Below are 19590 nucleotides of genomic sequence, written 5' to 3' on the forward strand. Positions count from 1 at the left end.
TCCCTCCCCAAATCACTCCCCCAAGGGCTGTCTCACCCTTTTTTAACAGCTAAGCGATTTACAGTAATGGATTGAGGTTCATTCCGTAGAGCAAACGGGGATAGTATTCAAAAAGAAAGGCCCCGAATGTTTCTGCTACCTAATTGGCTTATCAAACTCAATGGTAGAATACCAAATAGTAGACTGACCCATTGCTCTCTGCTGGGTTGTTTTTAGGACTAACCCTATAATTATTCTCAAATGGAAAAAAGAATGCTGATCATTTTAAGTTAAATTTGCATGATGTAAAAAGGGAGCATTAATATATGTAAACATACATTAATCTATTTAAATAAACTTTCCCCATAATCCTTACAATATGTAAACAACATTTGATCTGCCTTAGAGATATCGCATGATTGGACTCATGAGACGCCATTTATCCTACTGAACAATTTCCTTTTATAACTTCAAAGAGAATTTTATATATTTATAGGAGGTAGCAGGGTGTTAAGTGTAGCTAGACATAAATTGTACCTCTACTATTTAGTTAGTACCAATAGGGATTAAATTAGATTTTATAGCTGTTAGTAGAAGTCTATTTTGTAGCTAACAAGTGGGATTTTTAAATCCTGGAAAGCATAATCCTATTATAAAGCTGGCAGCTGAATTAACGTTATCTAGGAAGCAAGTCTTCACGGATTAGCATTTTTGACATTAACAAAGAAAATCAAATACTACAGGGTTATTAGACATGTTTCCCAAAAGTAGGAAGAGAGGATTGTGAATTCAAGACAAGATAAATGGCAAAAAATATTGGAGCTTAGATTTACTTATTATATATGATTTTGCACATATACATATACTTATAAACATATGAAAAGCACGAGATATTTATTAGAATGGAAAACCTAAATATAGTATTCTCTAGAGCCCAGCTTCTTAAACTGTGAGTCTCAACCCCATGTGGGGATTGCAAAATTCTGAGTTATTACTGGTAAATGTTTGATTTTTGTACTTATTTTATATATCTATATACCTGAGGTCACTTAAAAATTTCTCAGGTGAAAAGAGGCCATAAGGGGAAAAAAATTAAGGAGCCCTGCTCTGGAATACAGATTACATGCACAGGTTTTTAAAAATCTGTGGAAATTGTTTGTTTATGTCTCCATCTTCATTTGTGCACAAGTATTTGCATAATAATGTCTTGGGCCCAATTCCCTAATATATTTACCAGAAATCAAAATCAATTGGGAAAAAGGAGAGCTGGAGAGCAAGGAAGAGAGTATATGAACCAATATGAGTGAGAATCAAAAAGACAAATAAATTTAACATACTTTCAAAATACTGTTATTTCAGAAACAGAGACAAAATGTTACCTGACCTCTTTATGTCACTGAAACTAGCTAAATAAGATCAGTGAAAAAATTAAAACAAACTGATCCCCTCATACAAAAAGTTATAAATAATTTTGTTTCTTTGAAATTGGCCACTCTATCATAATTAGTTTTAGATTACAGAACCATGAGATCTTAGAACTGGAAGGGAGTTTAGTGACTAAAGAATGAAATGTATAATTAGTGAATGGTAACCCATTGCTATTGCAGTTTTTTAGTGAAAATTGAAAGAACAAAATAGGAGACATTTATTATTCTCTCTCTCCCTGCTCCCCCTCACACACACACACACACACACACACACACACACACACACACACACACACACACCAAAACACACACACACACTGTCAGCATGCTGGTGAGTTTTTTATTTTTAAAGGAAAAATCTTCTTTAAATCTTAGAGATTGGTTATCATTGGTGCAGATGAAGGTTATTATTAGAGCTATGCAGAATTTGCCAGATTTCATTTGCTTGGATATCATTGTAGCAGATAATCACATGGATATCAATCACTTGCATAGCATTATGTTAGATAATTGCATGGGTATCACTCACATGTGCATCTTGGGGTAAATAATCACATGGGAATCAATCCCATATATATCTTGGTTGGTAATTGCATTAGTAGCAGTGATGAGTGTATCCTCCGAGTAGATAATCACATGGATATCATTCACATAGGTATCAAGGTAGATAATCCTGTGCATTTTAATTGCATGTACTAATGTGGATAATTACATGGGTATCAATCACAACCAACCATGGGTGTTCTGGAGATAATTTATATAGAAATAGATTATGTTTGCCTGAGGCTAGAATTGATCTCATCCGTATATTAATAAGGGTAACTGGGAGAGCCCTTTGCCCAAAAGATACTTCCTGGAATAACTCAATTACTCTCAAAATTCTTCTATTAGAATTAATTTCTTTGGCTTAGCTTCTGTTCCCTTTTAAAATGAAAACATTCCCTAAAAGGCATTACATGTTAAATCTTATCAGTCATTTATTATTGTAGCATAATAAATTTATTAGCTTATTCTCTGAGAACAAGTTTTGAAAGGGGAAGAGGAATGAGAATATTAAGGCATTGGGCACCTATAATGAAGCAGCATCACTGAAAATCTGGAAGGTAAAAAGAGTTCAGAAAAGGTAGATTGAGGAGATGAAGGACATTATCTAATTCATTATTTTGTTAAGGATGGTCCAATTAGTGACATACTTATCTTTTTCCCTAAACGTATCTTTTGAATTTGCTGCTTAATTCTTTTAACCCAGAAATTGAAACTCAAAATTTAAATTCATATCATCAATATTAGTTTTTTTAAAGAATCTATATGATTTTTAATCTATTTCTTTCCAGTGGTTCTTTTTTTTCTTAATATTTGTCAAGTATACATGCATGCTTGAACCACAGAAATGTCAAAAGTGCAGTAATAAATCACTACCTGAATCACTAAAATGGATGTCTCTACAAAGAATATGCATGACTATACAAGAAGACCTTCTCAGGAGTTCATAGAAAAAGAGTTATTAATTACTTCTACTTAAATAGACCTAATGAATTTTTATCTATTCAAATGTTGTTTCTGATCATTGTTTACTGATCTGGAAACAGTAAGATTTCAAAAAAGAGAACTAGATAAAATCTATTTCAGGCAGAATGATATTGCTATCCTGAACAGAATTTATATGCTTTGTTTACACACTTCCATGTGGTAAGCAGCTGGTTCCTGTTTTGCACAATTGTTTTGTATTCTTTCTATTGATATAATCACTGTACTGCATATGCTGATGTTTGAAATCATTCTTTTCCATAATCCAACTACATCCAATGCTTGCTCTCTCTGGTAGTAAGAAACAAGTAAAACATAAAAGCTACAAATAATATTGACTCGCCATTTTAATCATTAATTTCAGCATTCCTTTTCTACTCAGAATGACTCAAAGTAACCAAAAAAAAAACTCACTTGAGATTTTCTTTCTCTCTTCTTTTGCCCAGCTTCTAATGCAAGGGTTCTTGTCCCTTCAGCCTAATGAACTTAGACCCTCAGTAGGTCCATGAACTAAGTTGGGGGAAAACTTACACCTCTGTTTTCGCTAATCTTTCTTTTACTTTGTAATCCTATATATTTAATTTTATTCATTTATACATTTTTTTCCCTGAGAAATAATCCATGGCACAAAAAATGTTAAAAATTCCAGCCTATTGGGAAGCCTAATAAAAAATGAGATAGGAAAAAGAGAATGGCCATTTATTCAATACAATTACTGTGTGCCAGGTAATATGCTAAGTGCTTTACAAATATTATCTCATTTTGTCCTTACAATAACTTTGTGAAGTAGGTGCTATTATTATCACTGTTTTATAGTTGAGGAAACTAAAGTTAAGGTCATCCAAGTGGTAACTGCTTGAAGCTAGATTTGAACATGTATCTTCTTGACTCAGAACAACACTCTCTCTACTGTGCCACTCAGCTACCTCCTAGAGATTTATCAAAAAAAAAGGGGGAGGAGGGGAGGAGAGGAGGGAAAATTTTCAAATTATTCATGGGCCTCAAAGAACTGAAATTTTTTTTTAATTTTATTTTATTTAATAATAACTTTGTATTGACAGAATCCATGCCAAGATAATTTTTTTTAAAACATTATCCCTTGCACTCGCTTATGTTTCGTTTTTTTTTCCCCTCCCTCCCTCCACCCCCCCCAAGATGGCAAGCAGTCCTATATATGTTAAATATGTTGCAGTATATCCTAGATACAATACATATTTGCAGAACCGAACAGTTCTCCCGCTGCACAGGGAGAACTGGATTCAGAAGGTAAAAATAACTCGGGAAGAAAATAAAAAATGCAAATAGTTCACATTCATTTCCCAGTGTTCCTTCTTTGGGTATAGCTGTTTCTGTCCATCATTTATCCATTGAAACTCAGTTAGGTCTCTTTGTCATAGAAATCCACTTCCATCAGAATACATCCTCATACAATATCGTTGTCGAAGTGTATAATGATCTCCTGGTTCTGCTCATCTCACTTAGCATCAGTCCATGTAGGTCTCTCCAAGCCTCTCTGTATTCATCCTGCTGGTCATAAAGAACTGAAATTTGATTGACCTTTTAATCTTATAGTCAATAATGGCAACAACAGTAATAATGCATACATAGATAAATGTATATCAAAGATCTTAGCATAATTTTAAGCTTTAAGAGCTTCAAATTTGACTAAGACTTTTGAAATATCTTGATTTTAAGGTTGTGAAGTGCTTTTAGCAAACAACCCTCTGAGGTAAGCAGTATAAGTATGTTTTACTCTCATTTTATAGATTAGGAAATCTAGACTCAGAAAAGTGAACTAATTTGTATAGGCATACTAAGTTTAAGAGATAACAATCAAACCTATTCTCCTAATTTCAGGCCCAGTATTCTGGCCACTTAAGGTACACGTCTTTACTTAGAGTTGGTAGGGATTAGCACAGGTTGAAAAGATGGTGAACTGGTAATTCCTGTCTGCAAGGATTTGAGAATCCTAGTTTTTCTATGAAAATTGAACATATATCAATTGATAAAAGCATTATTCAGAAAGAGAACTATGACGACTGAATGTGGATCAAAGCATAGTATTTTCATCTTTTTTTTTTTTTTAGTGGTGGTAGTGCTTATTTGCTTGAGTTTTTTTCTTTTTATCATATTTTCCCCTTTTTGATCTGATTTTTCTTTGCAATATGATAAATGTGGAAATATGTTTAGAAGAATCGCATATGTTTCACCTATAGTGGATTACTTGCTATCTTAGAGAAAGGGATAGGAGGGGAAGGAGAGAGAAATATTTGGAACACAAGGTTTTGCAAAAGTAAATGTTGAAAATTATCTTTGCATATTATTTGGAAAAATTATACAGCTATTATAAAAAATTGATAAGAACATTTATTAAGTGGTTACTATGTGTCAGTCAGTATGCTAAACTCTAGGAATACATAAACATAAGCAAGCAAAATAGTCCTTCCGGGGAGGAATGGAGGTGGTCACAAAGTGACGTGGAGTCCTAATCCTGGGCAAGAAAAGACAAATGCTCATCTACCAGAGTCTGACCTCCCAAAGACAAGAGAATTCAGAAAGCCCTTTTTGGGCTGGAAAAAGAAGATAAAGCCAACAATATGAAAAATAACAGATATATGTTATGGTATTAGGTATAGAGCAGGTGCTTCTTTCTTCCAACCTCAGAAAATGCTTAAAATGCAAAAGATTCATAGTATCAACAAACAGAAACATAAAGTATCCCAAATGGCACATGACATTCCCCTAAAAATTGAAAGCCCTTTGTTGGACTGCAGACGTATTTTATTTTCATCTCAGACTTGGACTGTCAAAGCAGCTTATGAGGCCCAAATGTCCTTTCAAGTGAAGCTACAGGAAGATATGAGTGGTTATCTCCTCTAAGGAACTCTTCTCTCTCTAGTTAGCTACAATTCTAGAATTTACAACCTAGGCACCAATACCCCAAATACCAATTTCACAGATTGCCAATCATCTTCTATACCCCAGGAGGAAAAGAGAAAGCAGAAAGTAGTAGCCAGAAGTTCATTGATCCTGGATAATGAAAAGTCACAAAAATCCTCTTTCCCTTCTCTTACTAGAACCCAAAGGAGTAGCCTCTAATGAGAGCCAGCTAAAGGATGGGATTACTGAGGGAGAATTTTCCTTCACATGAGTTTGTTCCTTATGATGTTTTAGCAGTCTATTATTTTTGATGTTTCTTCTTTTACATGGACTCACAGGAGTCAATCAGAACTTGTTAGGTCATACAAGCAATGCACTCATCCTCATCCCTCTGCAAGGGTCTAAAGGTTATGTCTTTTAGCTGCATGAAATTGCAATATAGTGACAGGGATTAGAGAAATTCCCTGAACTGCTGAATTGTGATATGAAAGTATCACAATTCAGCAGTTCAGGGAATTTCTCTAATCCCTGTCACTATATTGGAATCCTTCAAAGGAAGATGATCAAGCTAATCAAATTCTGGAAATAAGGTTACATGAAGAACACCTGAGGGAACTGCGAGTATTTCTAGCCTATAGAAGTGAAGAATCATGAGAGGACCTGGTAGATGCTTTTAAATATTTGACCAACTAGTATGTGAAAGGGGGATTCTACCTATCAGGTTTGGTTAGATGACAGAATCAGGAGCAATAGATAGAAGTTATAGGGAAGCACAAAATGTTGGGTTAATATGAGGAAGAACTTTTCTAATGATTAGAACTGGCCAATGATCAAATTTGCTGGCATGTAAGATAATAAGTCCTTGACCCTGAAAATTGTTCAAATGAAGCTGAGTGACCACCCATTAAAGATGATGGAGAGGAGAGTTATGTTGGGGAAAAAAGGGAAATTTACACTGGATAATCTTTTAAAATTCCATGATGGATGAATGGAATAAGTATTTACTAAGCATCTATTATATGCCCAGAATCACAAAGCTACTAAATATTTGAAGTTGTATATGAACTCAGATCTTCTTTATCCCAGACATTTCACCAAACTGCCTCTACTCACCTAAAACTGAGTGGTTATTTAGTTAGAGCGGTTAGCCATGGCTGTTAGCTTTTTATAGTGATTAGGGATTCCTAACACATGGAACTTTCTGTGGGCTCCAAAAATCATAACTTTCAGCCATATATCTTGCTAGCAATTTTTAAAAAACTCTTTTTCTCAGCCATCTATCTCCCTAATGCTGACCTGGCAATCAATAGATCACTTTCACCTGTCACCCCTCAAAGCTAGTTTCATGTGATCCTCAAGTTGTTTTCAATATTAGCTCTATGTGTTTAGCCAGAATAAATGGATACTGGCATGTATGTACTTTTGTTGAAGCACCAAAAGGCTCTTCTTCCCCCAAACATCTGTCTTTATTTCATATCATCATTCTGGAAAATCTAATCATTGCCATGCCTTTAGGTTTAGACTTTGCCTCTAAAAAAGTACACATATGTTACATAAGTATTGTAGCATATTAACTTATCTCAAAGGATTATTGTGAGGATCAACTGAGATTATATTGTAAAGCACTTAGCATAGTACCTTGCACATAATAGATATTTAATAAATGCTTATTCCATCACCCTTCATGTAACTTTAAGAGGTGGTCAATTTAACTCTCCCTCCCCCCCACAATAGAAATCTCCTCTATAGTCTAAGTTCTTAAACTCCACTTTAACACTTACTTGGTGGTATCAAAATTAATTTTGTAATTGAACTGCTTAATTCACAAGGCTGTTTTGAGCATAAAATGAGACAAAGTAATGTGAAAGTTCCATTTGAGCAATTATTAGAATAATTTTATTGACATCCTCTAGTTCTTGTTCTGGGGTTATATTTGTGATTTTTATGTTCACAATGTTCTGATTCCAGTATTAAATATTATTTTTACTTTAGTTAAGATATGGTTTGGAAGAAGCCATTCTAGAGTGAAAATGCTTCAAGAGCAGGCACAATTATTTCCTTCACAATTCCCCATGGTGCTTAAGTCTGTGTTCTTTACACACTGGGCACTTGATAAATGATGTTTACTGACTGGCTGTCCCTAAAGCAAAATTTTTCTTCTATGAGATAGCCCTTCCCTTCAGTAAAACAAACCAGCAGAACATCCCCCACTATGCTGTTGGCCTAAGATCTTGTCCCTAAAGTCCAACAATGCTTCATTCTGTGCAATAACACTAACTATTTCAAGTGTGGGTTACCTGGAATAAGGGTGAGATAGGCATACTATAGTTAATGAGCTGAATCCCAAGACAGTTTTGTAAGAGTTGCTAAGGAAATTACTTTCCTCTGTGACAGAACATGGATCTTTAAACTTAATTCCTCCCTTTTGGTCCATTGCCTCCTGTTTCAGAAAATATCCTGAAGGGAAGTAAGGAAAAGCTGGAGGCCACTCTCAAAAGACTGGAGATACTTGGCTTTCTTGCCGTTGCTGATGAACTGTTGTCAGCAATTATGAGTTTCCTTCTAGGGCATAATGGCTGAGACCACAGGTATTGAAATTATTTCCATTGCATGCAAGCGAAATTCCCTGCTGGTTTTCATTTGGCCTCTACATGCTGTTTTCATTGGCAATGTCCAAATTCACCAAGATTATTCTTGGCTTTTTCTTCACCAACATCACAGAATGATAGTTTCAGTCTACCCACTTGAGGAGTTGGTAGGAAATTCAAGACAGAGATGTGAGATGTGTGTAGCTTTCTTAAAAGTGGCAGTCCTTGCAGAATTGTACAGGCTAGATCTCTTTAAAATGAAAGTTAAAATTGGATTTCCTACACAAATGGTTGACTCAGAGAGTATTGAAAAATAGCTCAACATAGATGATGATGATGATGGATATTTTCAACTCTTGATAAAACTTGGATAGCAGAATCATATTCCAGTATAGACATTTTCTAGTGCCCAAAATTTATGCTGAAAGCACTAAGCCAGAGGTTACCTAAATAAGTAGACACAGCTGCATATTCTATGTAGGAATGGATAGTTGCCCTATGAGATCTATGATGAGATAAAAGAACTGAATACCTTTAGAAAAGCATTCTGATAGGCATGTATAGCTTTAGAATGCTGTAAAAATGTTTCTTCTGATTTCCTGAAATTAGGATGAAATCATAGAGTGCATACATATAAACTTTGATGACCTATGTCAATGATCTTGGTGGGTCTGCACTCAAATTATAATAATGAATACTTCAATTCATAAATAGTCATAGAAGAATGTTAGTAAAGGTAAATGTAATTATGAACATAATAAGAACTAAGTTGATGAGAGAGGAAAAAAAGAGAGAAGGGGTAAAGGGAACCAAATTACTAAGATCAAAACTAAAGGGAAATTGACAAAGAATTGAAGAAATTAAATAAAATAATTATAAACAATAATATCCAATTATATGCCAACAAACTGAAATGTTAAATTAAATGGAGAATAGCTATAAAAATATAAAATTATCCAATTGAAGACAACTAGAAATGAAAGCTTATGGCAACTCAGGCTTAGAAATTGAGCAAATCATAAATCAACTTCAAGAAAAACATTCCTATATTATTGTTCTGTAAGAAATAACCAGCAGGATGATTTCAGAAGGGTCTGGAGAGACTTACATGAACTAATGTTGAGTGAAATGAGCAGGACCAGGAGATCATTATATACTTCAACAATACTATATGACGATCAATTCTGATGGACGTGGCCCTTTTCAACAATGAGATGAAACAAATAGTTCCAATAGAACAGTAATGAATTGAACCAGCTACACCCAGCAAAAGAACTCAGGGAAACGAGTGTGAACCACTACATAGAATTCCCAATCCCTCTATTTTTGTCCACCTGCATGTTTGATTTCCTTCACAGGTTAATTGTACACTATTTCAAAGTCTGATTCTTCTTGTTCAGCAAAATAATTATATGGACATGTATACATATATTGTATTTAACATATACTTTAACATATTTAACATGTATTGGTCTACCTGCCATCTGGGGGAGGGGGTGGAGGGAAGAAGGGGAAAAATTGGAACAAAAGGTTTTGCAACTGTCAATGCCAAAAAATTACCCATGCATATATCTTGTAAATAAAAAGCTATAATTAAAAAAATACAATAAAGAAAAACATTCCTAGTCTAAATGGATTTGCAAATGAATTTTGCCTAACATTAAAAAGTATCCCTGTTATATACTTATTATATTCTTGAAAGCAGAGAAAGAAGAAACATGACCAAACTCTTTTTCAGGGATGAATATAATCTTTGTGCCAAAAATGAACAAGAGAGAATTTTTAGTAAAATATTAGCAAAAGAATTGCAGCAATATATCCAAAAGGTGATTAATTATGACCAAAATGAATTTTAACTGGAATGGAAAACTTAGCATAATTAATTATATTAATAAAAAACAATAGCAATTATATAAGTATATCAATGGATGTACTTATATAATTGAATACTGTCAAAAGATATACTTATATAATGAGTGCTGACAAAATACAGTACTCATTTAGGTTGAGAATGTTTAAAAAGCATACGGAGTAAAAGTGATAAAAATATAACATCATAGAAATATTTGTTATTTGTTATATTATTTGACATGATACTAGAAATCCTAGCAATATCTATTAACCAGGAAAAAATAATTAAAGGAATAAACAAAGACAAAATGAAGGAAAAATCATCTCTATTTGTGGGCAATATGATGGGTTATTCTTATTTGAGAAAACTCTAGTGAATCAACCAAAAACATCAGTCAAGACATTAGAGCTTAATTATGACATAATGGCTTCAGCAATATAACAGGATATAAAACTAATCCACAAAAATTTGTCAGCATTTCTGTATCTTACTAACAAAATCCAGGAGGAAGAGATAGAAGTAAAGATAATATTTAAAATCACAAGATGTAATAAATATTTGAGTTCATATATCAAAGTGAACAGAGAACTTATAGATATGAATTAGAATGGATGATTTCCAAGGGCCCTTTCATCTCTGAGATTGTATAATTCTGGAAATACAACTATAAAACAATTTTTCGTATATATCAAGGAAGACTTAAGGAATTAGAGAGCTATCCAGCATTCTTGGCTAGGCAAGTTAAATATAATAAAAAATGATGATACTACCACAATTAGTGTACATATTTTGTGCCAAACAACCAAATTACCGAGATAATACCTTATAGAATTAGACAAAATTCCATGTAATAAGATCCAATAATAATGACGAATAAAAGGTCAAGATTATCAAGGAAAACAATGGGGAAAAGTAGGAACAAAGAGGATTTGATGTTACTAGATCTCAAATTATGGAACAAAACTAATTATCAAAATTGGCTGATAAAGGATAAAAAGTTATAGGAATATTATATTCATATTCCTGAAAGCTCATAATAATCATTTCTGATTTCTTGATCTTTTCCACCTTAAACCCAATCCAATTCTGGCCCAACTATTGTTCTCGTTTTTATCTTGCTGGTGCTATTATCTCCTATTTCAGAAACTGAGCTAAAAGAGCCTTCTGGACTCTGTTCTCGTTAATTGAGAAGAAAAGTTTTTTCATATTTAAGAATATGAAGTTCATAGATTTAAAAACACACCGAATTTCACATAGTTTCTATATCCCCTTCAAAAATATTTCCCTAGCATTAGAATGGATTTTCAAAGATCCTTTTAAACACTATCTTTACCATTAAGATCTGATTTCCTGTATACTTAATGGTGAAAATCCAAACTCATCCACAGAGAAATAGGTACCTTCAAGCCTGTGTCAACGTGAAGAATTTCAGGAACTGATAAATTTTATTTTTAAGAGTTATATACAAATGCTATGGAGCAAGGGATGTTTTGGAGACAACCCCCCTCCCAAACTAATTCCTCTAAAAAGACATCTAACACCAGGACTACAACAGTCTCTGAAGAAACTCAGAATCAAGATTCATCCGGAAGCCAGCCAACCAAGGTTGTATTTATGGGACCCCCTCCCAGCAGCTATTCTAGAAAACAATCACAACAGCTGAAAATCCTGCTGAGGTACAGGGAACCCGATTTGGAAACCACAGAGTTGAGTGCCCCTTATTCAGGTAAGAAGTCTGTCCCTGAGAGACCAAAAATGCATGTCAATATGCTAGAGTTGGAAAGGGCTGAAAAAAATCTTTGTGGTCACTTGGGAAAGAAGCTCTCTCTCAGCCAGGCATTGCTAATAACACTGGACAGTGCCATGGTGCTAGGGTGGATAAACAGTGTGGGAGACAGACTTCCTCTAAAATCAATGTCCCTGCTAACTTGGGCAGAAAAGAATCTGACATCTCTGGAAACCTGCCCACATGACCAAAAAGAGAAATAGGAGAAACAGTTGGAACTAGAAGACTTTATTCTTTTAAGAAATAGTTGCTTGATGGGATGTGGAGGGAAATGTTTGAAAGGACATAATGGGTTCAGCAGACAACTCATGTCGGGAATTTTGTGACCCAAACTGAAACTCATTTTATAAAACTCTAAGAAATTTATTAAGTCTGTCAACATTGAAAGCCTTGAAGTTTTGAGGAAGGTCCTACTTTTGGTATAGAATCCTATTCCAAATTGTCCAAAGAATGTGATTGGAAAATCAACTAAGATTACAAGGCTCAAAATAATCAGTTCTTCTCTTAATATCTTTGTGAAAATTGTATCCTTAAAACAATCATCCTTTGATTGCCAGAAAAAAATGTAATAGATCTTAGAAATGTGTATATGCCTACAGTGTGGATAATTCAAAGATTTTTTTTGAGCTCTTATTTCTAACTGTTCTATTCTGTAATGTAGTTTATCCTCCACTTTTTGTAAATCTTTGTTTATATAGATTTTTTTATTTTTAACTGTATTTTTGTAATAATAATTTTCTTCACTAACTCCTTTTTTACTTGTCTTATTTCTCACTTAATTTCCCCTTCTGATTTTCTACTTTCTTTAAGCTCTTCTCTTATTTAGTCTTGTAATTTGCTCAGTATTGCCATTTCTTGTTTAATTTCTTTCAATGTATCTCTTGGGGATGTCTTTTGTTATTCGACCCTACCCTTCCTCAATACCCTCATTACTTCCAGTACTCAAACTGATTCAGTTATTCTTTACTATATTTTAATTGCATTATAATGCTTCCCTGTTTTGTTTCATTTTTTTAAACTTTAGGTTGTTATTTCTTTGTTTTTTTAAAAACTGTTTCCTTTCTTTTTGTAGTTTTTCTATATAAAGATCCCAGCTCCCTTCCATCTTTTTACTTTAACATCTTGGATTTGTTGAAAAGAAATGAGCAATAGCATTTATATAGCACATTTATATGATTTATATAGCACATTAAAATTCAAAAAGTTTTTCACATGTATTTTCTCATTTGAGCCTCCCAAATACTCTGTGAAGTGTGGACTACAGGTATTATTAGCCTCATTTGACATATGAGAAAACTGAGATTGAAAATGGTGGTCTTAGCCATACAGCTAGCAAAGATCAAAGACTTTATTTTAACTCGGGTCTTAACTCCAAGACTAACATTCTACTTATGACATTTATTTATGGAACACCTACTTTATGTAGTATGCAATGTTGAGCACATATAGAAATTTCAATATACCAAATTTTCAAAGACTGCTGACTAAAGTGCCTTGTACAATATTTATGCTATAAGTATATAATAAAATCAGAATTTTTGATGAAAATAATTGGATATTGGCAATTTATTTCTTTATCATGTCTCCTTGAGCATCAGGATGGTAAAATGAGAGCAAGGTAGTTTCTGTAGCAAGAATGCAGGATCTGGAATCAGGAAAACATGACCTGGGTAAGTCACTTTACTCCTAAGACTCAATTTATTTATCTGTAAGATAGTGATGACAACAGCACAGAGGTTTTTATGAGAATCAAATGAGGTAATACTGGTAAAGGAATTTGCAAACTTTAAAGTACTATATAAATGTTAGCTATTATTATTATGACTATCATTATTATTGTTATTAAAAGAGTATTGGCATGAGAGTCCATAGACTTAGATCATTCTATTCAATAAATATTAATTAAGCACCCTAGACTCAATGCTGTGTAGATTCTGGAGATAAAAAGACAAGTGCAAAACTCCCTTAAGGAGTTTACATTCTATTGGAATGATACAAGTACATAGAAGATGGGAAAGAATATCAGTAATTGGTAGAGATTAGGGAAGGCTTCATTGAGGAAGTAGCAATTGAACTAAACCTTGAAGTCAAGAATCCTTAGAGTTTAGAGGGGAACTTGAAGGATTGCATCCTATTTATGACAGATGGCTTGTGCAAAGGAAGAAGATCAGATATTGAATTCTAGGAAAAACTGGCAATCTAATTCAATTTAAACATATAGGACATGAAAGAGAATACACTGAAATGACGCCATAACAAAAGGTTAGAGCTAGATTGTGTTTAAATGGCAAGCTAACCTTATATTAAGGACACAGTCAGATTTATGCTTTATTTTGGAAACTATGTAGAAGATGGAGAGCGAAGAGAGATTTGAAGCAGAGAGACCAATTTGGTAGTTATTATAATCATCTAGGCAAGCTAGGCATTAGTGGAATGTGAACTGAGAATCTCCAGAAGAGCAGGATGGTTTTTGAAGAAGCAGAAGAATGAGAGACCAAATTGCCAATATTCAGTAGATTATTCAAAAAGCAAGGGAGTTCCAGAAAACCATCTGCTTCTGCTTCATTGGCTACATTAAAGCCTCTGACTGTGTCCATCACAACAAAATGTGGCAAGTCCTCAACGAGATAGAAGTACCAGATCATCTTATTTATCTCCTGGGAACCTTATGTGAGCTAAGAAATCAGAACCAAAATGGAACAACTGATTTTTTAAGATTGCAAAAGGAGTTTGATAAAGCTGAATATTGTTACTTACTTATTTAACATACATGTAGAGTACATCATGATAAATTTCAGACTGGATTAATAAAAAACCAAAATTCAAGTGACTGAGAGAATTGTCAATCTTAGATATGCGGATGATTCTACTTTAAGTGAAGAGGGATTAAGAAGTCTTTTGATGAGAGTAAAAGTAGAAAGGGCAAAAACTGGCTTAAAGCTTAACATTAAAAACACCCAAGAGTTTAGCAATTGGTCCCATCCTTCCTGGCAAATATAGGGAGAAGAAATGGAAGCAGTGTCAGATTTTATATTCTTGGGCTCAAAAATCATCGTAGATATTGATTGTAGCCATGAAATTAAAAGATCTCTACTCATGGAAAGGAAAGCTTATGGCAAATCTGGACAGCATACTAAAAAGCTGAGACATTATCTTGCCCACAAATATAGTCAAACAGTCAACAACAATCAATATAGTCAAAACTGTAGTTTTTCCATTAGCAATGTATGGCTGTTAGAGTTGGAATATAATGAAAGCTGAGTACCATGGAATCGGTAATTTTGATATGTGCTGCTGGAGGAGACTTTTGAGAGTTCCTTGGACAGCAAGAAGATCCAAATATTTAATACTTAAAGAAATTAATTCAGGTTACTCACTGACAGTCAAATACTGAAGCTAAAGTTTAAATACTTTGGCTACATAATGTAGGTGGGACTCATTGGAAAAGACCATCATTTTAGAAAAGATTGAAGTCAAAAGAAAAAGAGGATGGCAGAGAATGAGATGGATAGGTAGTGTCATGAAAACAACGAACACACAATGATCCATGCTCCATGGAGAGCTGGACATTACTAAATGACTGAATAACAACAAGCAAGAGGTAACAAGGACTTGAAATAAGGTGATATCCTTAGAAGCCAGTGCAAAAGAATATTCATGTAGAAGTGTCATGTTGTAGCAAGTTTTGAAGATAATTAAGAATTAGAAAAAGGCATTAAATTTAGCAGTTGAGATAGTTGACAGTCTTGGAGAGAGCAGTTTTAGGAAAGTGGTAGAATCAGAAACCTTATCATAAGAGTTTGAGAAATGATTGGGTGATCAAGAAGTCTTTAGGATATACAACTTTTTTAAAGTCTTTAAAGTGAAAAGGATAATAGTGTGAGGCTAATATGCATGTGGCTGGGCATTTTTGTAAGTAGCATGAAAGGAACCAATAGAAAGAGAGACACTGAAGATGAAAGAAAGGAAGGAATAATATGTTTCTGATATAGGATCAAGGAGTATAAGATCAAGAGCAGAAACAAAAAAAATTAACATTAAGAAGGAGAAGGGCCTATTTCTCTAAGGCTGGAGCAATAGAGCAGAGAATGGGGAAAGATATATGACTTTTGACTACAAATTAGAGGGTTCATGCATTGTGGCCTTGATTTTCTTAGTAAAAGATGATTCATCTTTTAAAAGAGAAGGGTTTTGGAGAAGAGTTAGGTTTTAAGGAGAAAGGAAATGGTTTTGAATAGTTGCCTAAGAAGCATGATAGAGGAATCAAGGAAGAGTTACAATAATTAGAACTTGCTGGTCATTATATTATATGAATTTTTGATGAAAACAATAAGCATGTTATCAGCATGAGCTGTCACATGGAAATGAAAACAGAAAAGATGGATGAAAACAAAGTTAAGAACTGGGAAAAATAGACATTGTATTGGCAGTTGGATAAGACAGAGGATTTAAGGATAGAAAACATGGTTGAAACAGATCAACTCTAGAATCAAGACTCCCAAGGGAGGAAAAGTGAAGATACAGTAGGAGTGATGAAATATGAAAAAAAGAGAAAATAGAGGGACTAGAGATCACAATGGAAATGAATAGTTTTAGAAAGAGTGAAGCAAAGGAGAGATAAGAGAATAAGAAATTATGATTAGGAAATATAGTAGCCCTTTCCCAGGCTTCCTCCATAACTATTGCCCACTTCTGCTAATCCTTTACCTCTGAAATCTCTTTCCACATATACTGTATATGCTGGTATATACATAGTTATTTGCACATTGTCTTTCCCATTAGAATGTGAATTTCTTGAGGACAAGGACAATTTTCTGTCTTCTTTATGTTAACAATGCTTAGAAAAATATCTGGCACAGTGTAAGTACTTAATACATTTTTTTTAGTGTTTGCTTGGTCACTTTTATTTTATTTTATTTTTAAAAATATTTTATTTTATTTTATAATAACTTTATATTGACAGAATTCATGCCAGGATAATTTAGTACTTAATAAATTCTTGCTGAGTGACACGAATTTCAGAGTTGAAAGATGATACATTTATAGGTGGAGGTATATTAATACAAAATTATAAGATCTAAGATATTACTAAGGCAATATAATTTGTAACGCTACTGAGAAATGTTATTATAGAGAGACTTCATTCAAGCAGACTGGTCAACTGGAATCAGTGAATTGTGTTGTCTGTTGAGGAATTAACTCTTGTAGAGCCAAATGTTGTTGAGTGATCAATAAACACAGCTGTACCATTTAGTGCCAGTGCTAGCAATGAGTGCTTTTGAGAGAGAGAGAGGTTTCTATTGTGCCAAAGCAGTGACATTGCATTCTGCTGGAAATCTATTTGGCTCAGTTTCATGCATACCTAGCAGATTTACCAGATTGTGAAAATGAATGTTTTCCATGCATGTGGCTGATTTTTGCATGCATCTGTTCACTCATCTAAACCTTAGTTACATGCTGCTATACAAATGAAAGGCTATAATTTCTTCTTTTTGAATCAGGAGTGTTAGATATACCACGATTTCTGTTTTAAAATCCTGTGCTGAAATCACAAACCACTTGTCTTACTATTGTCTCAGGGGAAAAAAAGAAAAGGAAGAAAAAAAGTGATAGGGTTTAATTTGTTTCTCCATTTGTTTCTAGTACTGACCTTAATGGGAGTTGTATGTCTGAGAACTTGCCCCCTGAATGTAAATATCTAGTACGATTTAAACATGAATATTTAACTGTCATTTTCTTGTGACAATAATCCTTTGCTGGTTTGTCACAGTCTTCCATTTTAGATGATAGTGCTTTCTCCAAATGTCAATGGTCAAGTGCAAGAATAATAATACCTGGCATTTATGCAGCACTTTATATTTCTAGATGGTTTTTATAATCCTTAATTAGTCAAACCACAAATCATTTCTGCTAAGTACATTAGTCCTGTAATTCCTGCTTCATAATTGTGAGAAAAATAGCTCTAAAAAGGTATAAGAGACTTGTGTAAGGTCACAGTGCAGTGAGTCAGAAAGGGAACTGGGAGTTAGAGTACATCAATCATGATTCCTCCACTTGTGATTAACCCCCAAAGCAAGTTCATTTCTCTGGAATGCTTAAGTAGAGGGTAAAGAGAGAGTGATATAACATGCACATGTTATTACATTAATGCCTCTTTTGTCAGACTTCCAGCAATCTCATCCAATAACAATAAACTTGAAAAGAAGCCAGAAAGAAGTTCTCTGAGCAAGAAAGATAGCAATATTATAGCTTATAGAAGGGGTAGCTAGGTGGTAGAATAGTAGATCACCAGCCCAGGAGTCATGAGCATATGAGTTCAAATCTGGCCTCAGATACTTACTGTGTAATTGTGTAAGTGACTGGACAAGTCACTTAACCCCAATTTCCTTAGGAAGGAAAGAGGAAAAGGGGTAAAGAAGAAAAATAGAAAAAAGAAAAAGAGCTTATATATCCTTGGGCTTTCAATAAGAACTTATTGACTTAGACTGCACATAATCATGTATATATAATCAGTATAATTATTTATTACCTTATGATTCATTATTTCATTAGTTAGTTATTTTGCTGTGAGTGAGAAGATTTCTCTTCCTAAAGACCTGGCTCAAACTTCCTCTCCTTCAAGCAGATCTTAAAGTTTTGCTGTCTATAACTAAAGAACCCTTCTATTCACCTATGTAGAATGACACAAAAAAGAGATATAACTAACAACTTAGATACAAGAGTCAGAATCTTAAAAAAAATCTTGATTTATATGAATTGATTTAGAGTGAAGTAAACTGAACAAAGGAAATAATTTATATAGTGTCAACAGGATGGTAAAGACAAACATTGAAAAAATTAGGAACTCTTATAATATATAATGATGAACCACAATTTTGTATGGAATGATGTAGTATGATGAAACATGTGACCCATCTCCTAGGAAGTGAAGCACTCAGAGTACAGAATGAAACAAATGTTTTTGCACTGACCAATGTGAAAATTTGTTTTTCTTGACTTTTTATGGTTTTCAAGCTCAAAATTACACCCTCAAAATAATCATTAGTTTTCAGTCTGTGTGGAGAGAAAGCAAAGTGTCCCCAATGAAAGAGGACTTCTGTGTTACATGGGACCTCTCTATTCATGGGGGTTTTTTTTCGGGGCAAAGAACTGGAGTGATTTGATATTTCTTTCTCAGTGGCAAACAGACATTAAGTGACTTACCCAGTGTCACACAGCTAGAAAATTTCTGAGGTCAGATTTGAGCTTATACAAGCCCAGCACTCTATCCATTATGCCTCTCCTGATCAGATTACATTTACAATATTCTATACTTTCAAATGCTCTATTTTTGAAGGACGTTGCCAAACTAGAACCACAAATTAAAATTCAAGGATTGGCTGAACCAATTGGAAGATGATAACTCTCTTCATGAATTTAAAGGATTTTCCTTTGTAAAAAAAGATTAGATTGATTTAATTTATCCTCAGAGAACAGAACACAGAATAGTGGATGGAAACTGAAGAGGGACAGATTTAGACTTGATGTAAAGAAAGTCTTCCTGCCAATACC

The 19590-nt window shown here is 33.9% G+C and overlaps 1 protein-coding gene across 3 annotated transcripts in view; it reads left to right on the forward strand.

The window, feature by feature from the left end:
- Positions 1-19590, forward strand: part of CLYBL (citramalyl-CoA lyase) — a 357152-nt gene that overhangs the window by 229526 nt on the left and 108036 nt on the right. The gene's annotated exons all lie outside the window — the stretch shown is intronic.

This window comes from Antechinus flavipes, chromosome 3 (genome assembly GCF_016432865.1).
Source record: "Antechinus flavipes isolate AdamAnt ecotype Samford, QLD, Australia chromosome 3, AdamAnt_v2, whole genome shotgun sequence".
In the NCBI taxonomy this organism is placed as follows: Eukaryota; Metazoa; Chordata; class Mammalia; order Dasyuromorphia; family Dasyuridae; genus Antechinus; species Antechinus flavipes.